This window comes from Aedes aegypti, unplaced genomic scaffold, assembly GCF_002204515.2.
Source record: "Aedes aegypti strain LVP_AGWG unplaced genomic scaffold, AaegL5.0 Primary Assembly AGWG_AaegL5_hic_scaff_1480_PBJ_arrow, whole genome shotgun sequence".
Taxonomy (NCBI): domain Eukaryota; kingdom Metazoa; phylum Arthropoda; class Insecta; order Diptera; family Culicidae; genus Aedes; species Aedes aegypti.
In genome coordinates, this window is record NW_018734923.1 from 8,788 (window position 1) to 19,247 (window position 10,460).

Sequence of the window (10,460 nt, forward strand, 5' to 3'; positions counted from 1 at the left end):
GTCTTTTCCCCTTCGACTAAATAAGATTGCTTGATGTCATACTTAACCATCAACCTATCTGACAGCCCTGCAAGCGAGCATCCGGCGTAAAATTAGAAAAATAAAAAAAGCGGAATGCTGTGATCAAGTGATTGTTTTTAGCACGGTTTGGTGAAATTTTAAGTTGTTTTCATCAGAAATCAACTAGTAATTGATCTTTAATTATCAAGTAGTGAAAGTAAACTGTGTTGGAAGTTCTACGTTTAGCGAAAGTGGTAAAATTGGGCGAAAAGTGTTCTTCGTTCGCAGGCGGATAAGTGTAAACAATTGTGGCAAAGTTAAACGTCCGTGTTGAAAATTAGCACGGTTCGTGGAATTTCCACCAGCTACTAGCGTTAAAACTACGAAAATTGTAAGGTAATAGTGTTCTGATGTCTCGTTAGAAATTTGGGAGTGGATTTAGTACAGGTAAGTGAAAAATTTCGAAAATAATGTGGACTTCCAGAAATATGTTTGTATATGTGAGGAAGCCAACTTCACTGCCATGACAGGGATTCCTTCCTATATGTCCTTAAGGGTTTTGAAATTCTAGCAAAATCCCTGATGAATTTCCTGTAGTAACCAATTACACCTAGGAAGCTTCTCAGCTCCTTTTCATTCTTTGGTATTGGCCACTCTCGAATAGCTTTAATCTTCTCGGGATTTGGTTTTACTCCTTCTGGAGTAACTATATGGCCTAGAAAAGCGACCTCCTTTTGAAGAAATTCACATTTATCTATTTGAATTTTCATATTGTATTTCCTCAACGTTTCCAATATCAAATTCAAATTTATCAAATGTTCTTGAAGGCTGGTTGAATAGATGATAATGTCATCCATATAAACCAGACAACGAACGCCAATATGTTCTCTGAGAATGTTGTCCATTACTCTCTGAAACGTGGCAGGGGCATTTTTTAATCCGAAGGGCATTCGGATAAATTCATAATGTCCGCCCTCGACACTGAAAGCAGTTTTTTGGATGTCACCTTTATGGATTTCGATTTGATGAAATCCGGAGGCCAGATCCAATGTCGAAAAGTACTGACATCGGCCTAGTTTATCCAGGATGTCGGTAATGTTCGGTATTGGGTATCGATCGTCAACCGTCTTCTCGTTGAGCTTACGGTAGTCGATGACTAAACGCCATTTCCTTTGACCAGAAGCATCGAGCTTCTTTGGCACTACCCATACGGGCGAGGAATATGGGCTTTCTGAAGCACGGATAATGCCTTGCTCCAGCATTTTATGAATTTGTCGTTGAACCTCTGCTCTATGACAGAAAGGATAACGGTACGATTTAGCATATACGGGTAGATCGTCTTTAGTAATGATCTTGTGGCGTATAGCATTTGTGAACGACAGAGTTTCTTCTTCGTGATGAAAGACATCTCTAAACTTATTAAGGACTTTAAGCAATTTGGGCCTTTCCTCAGAATTTAAGTTGTCGAGTCTAAGTTTATCAGCGAAGGGCTCTGCTTTTGCTTTTGTGGTTTGGTCAGCCTTTTGTGTTCTGTTAACGTAATTAGGATTTGGGGAAATTTCTTCGAAGTTGAGAAGATCTGTGTACACAGCATCCTTGTCGATACATAACTGTAATTGTTTGTTGCTGAGATTTATCATCGGAAAAGTTTGCTATACCGTTATGAGCACTATATACTCCTGAAGGTATAATCACATCTTGTCCTATGACAAGATCGTGTTCGATTAAGAAGTCTCCTTCCTTTTTTCGAACTGGAAATTCTTTAACCAAAGTCTCACCTTCATGAAAGTTGAGTTGTTCTCTGGTTGGGAATTTTTTATGAAGAGGTATTTCAATGTCATTTATGCAGATCGTGTTAGAAGCTGTATTGATTACTGCACCAAGTGTCCTTAGGGATTTCAAATCCAATAAGACCATCGAAAAAGTCATGGAATCTAAATAAGAAAATTTTAACTTCGGTAGATCATTTATAAAATTCACGAACGGATTAACGTGCGTGTATCGATCGATGCGATGTAGACCACTCAGATTCTTTATTTTCTGTTGTGGTCCTGTCCCGATGCTATGGGTTGGTACTAGTTCGGGAGATATATAATTATAATTCGCTCCGGTATCGATTAGAAATCTCAGAGGTCTATTGACACTTCTGGGTACTTCCAGATACGGGAGAAAATTATTACTTATTCCGGGATCCCTTGATCCGGATCCGTACAAAAATTTAATTCCTCATACTCCTCATCTTGTACGTAACTTTCCGCTGAGTGTTCCTCATTCGGAATGTTATGTTGAGGCTCAAGTTGGTTAGAACAGTGAGGCTGTTCTTCACCTTCGTGCATATTAATTTGCGTTCTGAATCTAGATTGTCCTGAAGGATCAGGTTTTATATTTGGTGGTGTTGAAAACCGCGATTGGCCGTATTGTCCAGGCCCGTTCTTAAAGTTATTGATCCTGGGTTGAGAGTAACCCTGGGAAGAATTTTGAGTTGGATTCATTGGTCTATTCGAGGTGTTGTACCCTCGGCCGGTTTGTCCTGCAGGGTGAAATTTTGTGTTGTTATTAAAATTTTTCGTGACGTTAGAATCGTGGAGCTTCGCGAGTCTTTCGCGTCTTTTCTGGCTGGCCACGTGTTGTTCTAAGGCCCCTTCATAGGCCTCTTGGAGATCCTTAGGTTTGTAGATTCTTGTTAGAGAAGATAGATGGTCTGGCAGGCCATCTATGAAAGCATTTGTAACCATGGCTCCATAGCTTAGCATAAGGACTTTGGCACAACTTTTAGTGTCATCGTTTGCGAGGATGTTCGCATTTATGTCAGCTAAGAGTTTTTTTGATTGTTGGTAGAAGCTTAATAGATCTTGACTACCTTGCTTCAGTCCAGAAATTTTTGAAATGAGCGTGGCTAGATCACGCTTATCGCCGAGTTCGTCTTGGAGGGCTTTTTTTATATCTGCCCAAACCAATTTGACTTGCCCGCGAATGAGGATATCATTCGCTTCATTAATAATTTTGTCTCTGATTATGCCAGTCCATAGTGGCATAACATGGTCTACTGTGGATTGATCATTAATTACTTTCTCACAGTATTTTATCTTTTGATCGACGGAGTCGATCCACGAGGACAACATTGCTGGTTCCCCTGTGAAAGTTGGGATGAGTTTGATGGGATCAGGTACACTGAAACCGTCGAACTTTCTTTCAGCTGGCATATGCGCAGCTGTAGGTTGCAATGTTGAAGCATTTCTGTTTTGGGAGGCTTCTAAGGCGGAAATCTGGAGCCGCTGTTGCTCCATTTTAGCCATCAGCTCATCGATTAAATCTTGTAGATCTGCTGACATTGCTCTAGTTAGCATTTATTCTGAACAAAACTAAGTTTAGTAAAGGCTTCAAGTAGAGCCAAAAGAATTTTCCAAAAAAAAAGATCGCTGAATACCGAAAAATCACTTCTCGCAAAAATATGCTTTATCAATTCCAAGCAGATATTTTAAATCATCATCAATTGTTGTCATCAATTCACAGTTTACTCTAAATTTAGCACTTTATTATCGATTATTTAGTTATTTGTATTGAATTTTCCAAAAATATACTGAATACCGAAAATCACTTTCCAAAACAAGTTTTATATTTTCACCAATTTCACGAATTTTTGTTCTAAATCACAATTTTTTTGTCATCAATTCACAACTTTTTGTCATCAATTCACACTTTTTGTCATCGATTCACAATTCACTTTAAGTCACCAGTTATTTAGTTATTAGTTTATTATAGAAGGAAAATTGTTATGAGGATGAAGGATAGTTTTAATTTTAAAAGATACTCACCACAAATCTACTGGTATGCCACCAGTGATGCCTAGGCGGGTAAGCTGAGCTCCGGGTTGAGAGCGTTTTAGTTCCTCCGGGGGCCAGTGGGTTCCTTGCAGCACTTCCAGCGATCGCCTGATCACTACACTACACTAATGGTGATAAGCTCCATCGAGGATGATACGCCAATCGAGTATTATCCTCGATTTTGCTAAGCATCAACCGATATTATCTTTGATTTTAATCCCGGTATTAACTTTAGTGCGCCGATTTTGGTGCACTAAAGAAAATCCGAGATTAACAAAAATGTGGCTACGTGCTTGATTTGGATCACACGCACACTAGTGTACGCATGAAAACGTCAAATGGAAAATAACAACAAAGCAAAACATTGAGTTGGCTTTTGCATCGATGTTTTGTGGCTGTTCCCGATAGCTTTCCAGCAATATTTTGCAGTTAAGGTTAGTAGAATTACTATATTTACGATTCAAATTCGACAGTTTACAGGATTTTCTGTTTCACCTGCAGGGCATATAAACCGGTTGAATTGAAAATGTATCGCCGCGCCGGTAGTGAACCAAAAATGAACCAGCTTCGGTGCTACAAATGCTACGAAATGGAAAGTCCAACCATGATTGGGCGTAAATTCGACGACCACCTCGCTAGTACCCTCCTATTGGCTCACTACCGTACAAGTACACCCAGCTTCGACTTCTTTTCAACGTGAAAAGTGCTGAGAAAATGCCAGCTGCGGTTAAGACTGTCCCGGTAAACATTATGAAGACGATCGCCCGCCCGGCAGCTGGAACAGGCGTTGTCATCTCATGAGCTGGTCCGTGTACGCCAGAATCGGCTTCGTGCGGCCTAGAACTGAAGATTGCCTTTGTGATGCGTTATTATGAAATCAACAAGGACGGTAAGATGCTGCAGTTGTTCCGACTACACCAGATCGACAAGGCCACAAAGAACATATTGCGCATTTTCCAGCCGTTACTTGACTTATGGGTACACAACGCTGGAATCGGTCCGCCTCCTGATCAACAAGCACGATTTCGTCAAGCGCCAGATTAGTCGCAATCTGATCATTGTGATTGAGCTTAAGTTGCGCGCTTCGAGGACACACCAACTCAACCCAACCAGTAGATGGTACGAGAAGAAAACCACTACGTCTAGGACGATGACTTCGGTAACCGTGAGGATAAGATTAATGAATTTGCCTGTATATGATCTAAGTTGTGAGACCGTTAGTTTGATAAGGTTGCGAGAAAGTGTGCTAAAGAAAACAGCAAGACAATCCGATGCACGCAGGTGCGATTTCCGGGAAAGAACATCAAAATCAAATATTCAGGGCTGGTAGCGAGATGCATTTTAGTGACTTGGTCACTATTTTCAGCCTTGTCAATAAAATGTCACTATTTGCACAAGTCACTAGTCTTCTTCTTTTTTTTTCAAAAAAAGATCACTAGGGTGGAAGTACCAAATATGGCTATAGTACCAATTATGGCAATAGTGGGAACAAAAAGAGATTTTTCTTATTGTTTCACTAGACTATAATGGCTTATATTCACAGGAATGATTAAACTATTTGTTTTTGATGGTAACTAAACCTTGAAAAGAACATTCGTGCAATAAGCTTCGAAAAATGAACATTTGAAAATTTTGCCTCACATATATGTCACCTTCTTAGCAGTTGGCTAAGGGACCTCCGTTACGAAATGTATGTTTTTAGCCGGATAAACTGTTTCAACCGATGAATGTATGTTACCTAGTGAGAACAAATGAATAAATTTAGCTGGTATGCAATCAATTCTACTGTTTTAAATTGGAAATCGTGTTATTTCCACTATGTCGATAACTGGTACAAAGAGTGTATGAGAGCCCAATTATGGCAATACTCCGGAGGCGGTTTGTTTACATTTTTTGATCAGTAAAATAAAAGAAGTAAAGCTATTTTACGGATGACTTCCACGACGGGACGGTTCGGTAAGGCATTATCTTCATGTTTTGTACTCAATTACTAAGATTTTTCAATCACACGTTCGAAAAGGTTCGCGAGCGGAGGATGCTAATTTCATGATAGAGAGGGGTTTTCAGCGACACTCGATTTTTGAATTTTTCCTCTTTTTTCGTTAAAAATTGGCACTGGAAAGGTAATGTGAGATCATTAATGCTGTTTTGTATCATAATTTGCATTTACACTACATTTTGACTTCTTTTTCGAAAATTAATTTTCTCCCATGAACCCATTGCAAAAAAATGATTTAACATCTATTTAACCCAAAATTTTTGGAAAATTTTATGAGCGATATCTTCATTACATATTAGCGTTGCATTATCATTCGCTCTTTATGGCGTTTGAGTTCATTTCGTGCAAATATTCGATAGTCCATAATTGGTACACATTTATGTCGAATGCTAGGAACGCTATTGCCATAATTGGTACAAAGACATCGCTTTTTAAAATCCATTTTTAGAAGCTTAAAGTCAATTTAGTACTAAAACTGTTTAAATCAACAGATTCGCAAGGCTTTAAACTAGTAATTGACACCAACAAGTCATGCTTGCGTTTTAGAAACGCGGTTACAACTTGATTTTTATTACTACTGTTGACATATTGCATCCATAATTGGTACACCTACCCTAATTTTGTTATTTGATGATGAAGCAACGATAATCTGGACCTGCTTCATAAACTCAAATAGCAGGAGCAATGTTTTACCACAATCAGACGTAACTCTCGAACTCGTAGCACTCATATCGCTTTTGTTCGAGTTTGACGTTTGCACACTACCGCCGCCTAGTCGCCGGTTTGCGCAGTATTTTTAGTATTAGACGTTAATGATCACGCTGTCACGTCTGTTTGTCTAAGGTTTTACTATGTTATAATATTTAAAACAAAATCGATCTAGATCTGTTGGAAAATTGAGGGATTCTATGCTAACTTGCTGGATGAATTGAGATGCATATTGCGCATATGAGCCACCCTACGGGGCAGTATGAGCCACCTCATTCAATCGAATGATTTTTATTTAAAACAGAATAGAGAAGAGTAGTGAAGAATAGAGAAGAATAGTGAAGAGTACATTATTGGAAAGGAAATTGTATTAGCTTTGCTTGAAATTATTGATTCTAGCGGCTTATTTTTTAAAGATACATAATACATAGTAAACAGACCATGTTATAATAGTACTAATTTGCGATACTTGGTTCAACGTATTTTATAGCAAAGTGTTCCACTTGTAAAGATGACTATGCAGTATAAAAATAATCTGGTATATTTAGGCAATGCATTTTTATGCTCAAAACATCGTTTGTTTTGCTTAAATCTAGTTGGCTCATTTTGCCCCGCCCCTTCATCTTGGAAATAATATATTGTTTTTCAATAATTTTGTTTACAAACAAATCTGATTTCGCTCACGAACTGTTCATTGTGATCAGAAGTTTCAATGGATTGGTAAAATTTACCAGAATTATAAACATAATTGTCTTATAGGCTTAATTAAAAACTGCCAAAATTATAAGCTTTTCATGACGAAGGACAAATTTGTACATTTTTGTAAATATCTTGAGTGTTCAAACGAATATTCTTACGGTTTTTATTGTGGTTGCTATTTGAGGCATCCTTTAGCAGATCATAATGATACTAGACATTAAAACAATGTTTTTGAAGTAAAAACCGGGGTAGCTCATATTGCCCCGTATGATCATATTGCCCCGTATGTTCATATTGCCCCCATTGCCCCTATTTATGACAGAATGTCATCTATTCTCAAAACGAATGAGGTGTAATTATGTATAGTATGAATAATATTACTCTCGTTCTTGTTATTAGTGCTAGTTATGTTACATTTTGATACTTTTGAAATTATCTTAGTCGGTATCTTTATTTTATCAAAATACATATAATTACAAATACATGAATTCACACTAAAAAAATATTGATAAAATACTAGAATAATTTGGGGAAACTCATCTATTTTATTCTCGTAAGTTAACAGACGTATTGTAGAATTATGATTAACGATGTTCTCGAAAAACACTCGTTGTTTAAAAATATTAGATACATTTACTTTTGTTTAACAAACTGAAATCTTTTTATTCTTAAAGTACGATAATATGCTTTCAATTGGGAAATTCGTTTATTTTGCTCTTTCGCAATTCAGCTTCGATAAACCACGAAAAGTTTTGTTTGAATTTTGCAATATTCATTCTTTTATATTTTTTTATATACAACAACTTATATTTCAGGATCTTAGGCTCCTGAAAGAATATACATAATCCATAGTTAATGTTCCTATCAAAACATTGCGTAATTGTTATTATTATTTTACATTTTATTACAAAAGAAGATTGAAGAGATTTATAGAATAAATATTATTGCCGTAACCGCAGCAAATGCGTGTTTTGAAATGATGAAAACTACAGGATATATTTTAGTAAAAAGTATATCAATGCTCTCTGCTCATTCCAGTTATTTTATATTTTTCTCATAAAATCAATAAACTGCAAAATGGGGTCCTATTTGACTATAATTTGAATATGAATTCAAAGATAATTGAATATTGAGATAACATCAATTATGTGGAGGTATGTACAACGTAGTGTAGGGTACTTTGTTGTAAAACGAAGTTCGTAGTTCAAATTCTTTTTATAGATGAGTTCAAAACTAACCTTTACCTGTTGTTTAGAATGAAAATTTGGTTTGAATTGATTAAAAATATCTTTACAAAAGAGTTTTGAAGTTTCGAGACAACAATTTTCTGAACTCAAAGGGGGTTAAAATCTGTTTATGATTTCTGTAAATTGAATTCATTTCAACCAAAATTCTTCTAGAGCTTACGAATATAATTGATAGATTGGATCCAATCAGGCTTGGGAACTGTGACCACTATTTACCACAGTTCATCAATTCTGCCAGTCAACCAAAACACAAAGCAGCAGTAGCATCAATACCATCAGGCGTTGCGCTGCCAACGGTTCACACACTGCTTGAATGTTTTTGTCTCTCCACTATGATCATGTTCGGGCAGCCATACCGAGGTGAATAATTGAATTTTTTTTTTAATAATTCATTCGCTAATATTTCGCTTGTGTTTTCAACTAATTGAAATTTATTAGCGCTAATAGCAAGAGCACAATCATTCCGTTGCGATACATATAAATAAGTTCAATTTCATGCTGCCTATATCGAGCAAAAATGCAAAACCCCGAAAACATGAAAAATCCTGTCACCACTTGCTCGAGTCATTTCGCATTCGGGTTTGAAAAAACGTTGGGAAGAAGAAGATTACAGTTTTGAAGAGCCGTGATATTTTTTTGTTTTGAACGGTCATGGTTTGCTTTGGATTTTGATGGTCGTGTAGAAAAATGTGAATGTCGAGGTGGAAAATGTTTGCTACAGTACATTTCCCATCTCTGGATCCAATACCAAAAATGAACGTTATTGTTCGAATTATAGGATTTTATATCTAAAATCACCACCTTAAAATACCTGATTTTATATTTAATAACAAATGTATAAAATGAAATTCTATGAATATCATATCTTTATTTTTATACTTGCCTGTTATTGAAAGCACAGTTTCACAATCATTACCTAATTATGTGATATTCAAGGCGTTGGTTTGAGAAATCCATAAAATGACTTATAAAATTCAGAAACAAAATTCTGCACTAACCTTCCAGTCGTCGCGCGGTTTGCCACCGTCATAATCACCACGCTGCTGTTGTGACCGAAAAGCGAGGTTTTTTCAACAGTGTTGTACAAAATACAACAGCGCGACGACTAAACTACTAATATCATAAATCAAACTTACAAGTGTCAACAATAATCTTTGTGGCGTGAAATCATAACTATCACTTCTAAAAATGTTAAGTATTTTTGCCTAGTGATACTACATTAGGCATTAGAATGTTAGGCATAATGGACGTTAGGCATAAAGACGTTAAACATAATGGTCGTTTGACATAAAATAACTTGTGTGTACCATTTGAAACTCGTCTTAGATCGGAAATTGTTTAGACGCATTTGCAAATTTCATTACGCTGATGCTGGTAGGTGGGTCTCCTTAAACCTTAAGATGTTACAGCTCATAGAAAATAGTGCATAGTTCAAACAAAAAGCGTTACGTAGGTAGGTTGATTTATTTTATGTTGGCAGTTTGGTTGGTAGAATTTATGTTATGGTTGGTGGCACCAGCTTCAACAATAATGTTCTGGCAGTGAAACCATCTACTTGGCGTTACATTTCCACTCCCAAGTCTGTGCATCAATTTAGTGTAGTGAGAACAGTTCCTTTGCCTCTTCTGCAAACCATTTATAATGATTTTCATTCAGTTTTGTTTTTATTAATACGGTTGTTTTACTAAAAGAACAAATAATAATTTATATTTGTAGCAGGCTAGACAATCGTCACCGTCAAATGGAAAAAGTCGGCGACGAAATTAAAAGAAGCATCGTCATCGTCACTCAACCAGCGTCGGATGATGATTTGTCGCTAGATGTAATGAAATTATAGTAAAATTTTACAATTTTCGACCATTTTTCTAGGATTTTAAACATTTTTTTGAACTTTTGTTGCTCACAGTGCAGTAAAAAAACAGGAATACTCTGTAATTTTTATATCACAAAACAACAGATTCAAACAACACCTTTGTCACGCTA

The 10,460-nt window shown here is 36.6% G+C and overlaps 1 long non-coding RNA gene across 1 annotated transcript; it reads left to right on the top strand.

Moving 5' to 3' along the window:
- Positions 1 to 3,754: 3,754 nt before the first annotated feature.
- On the top strand, positions 3,755 to 4,520 carry LOC110680478. The gene is made up of 2 exons (XR_002502892.1): positions 3,755 to 4,258; positions 4,326 to 4,520. It is a non-coding gene; the product is annotated as an uncharacterized LOC110680478 (long non-coding RNA).
- The last annotated feature ends 5,940 nt before the right edge of the window (positions 4,521 to 10,460 follow it).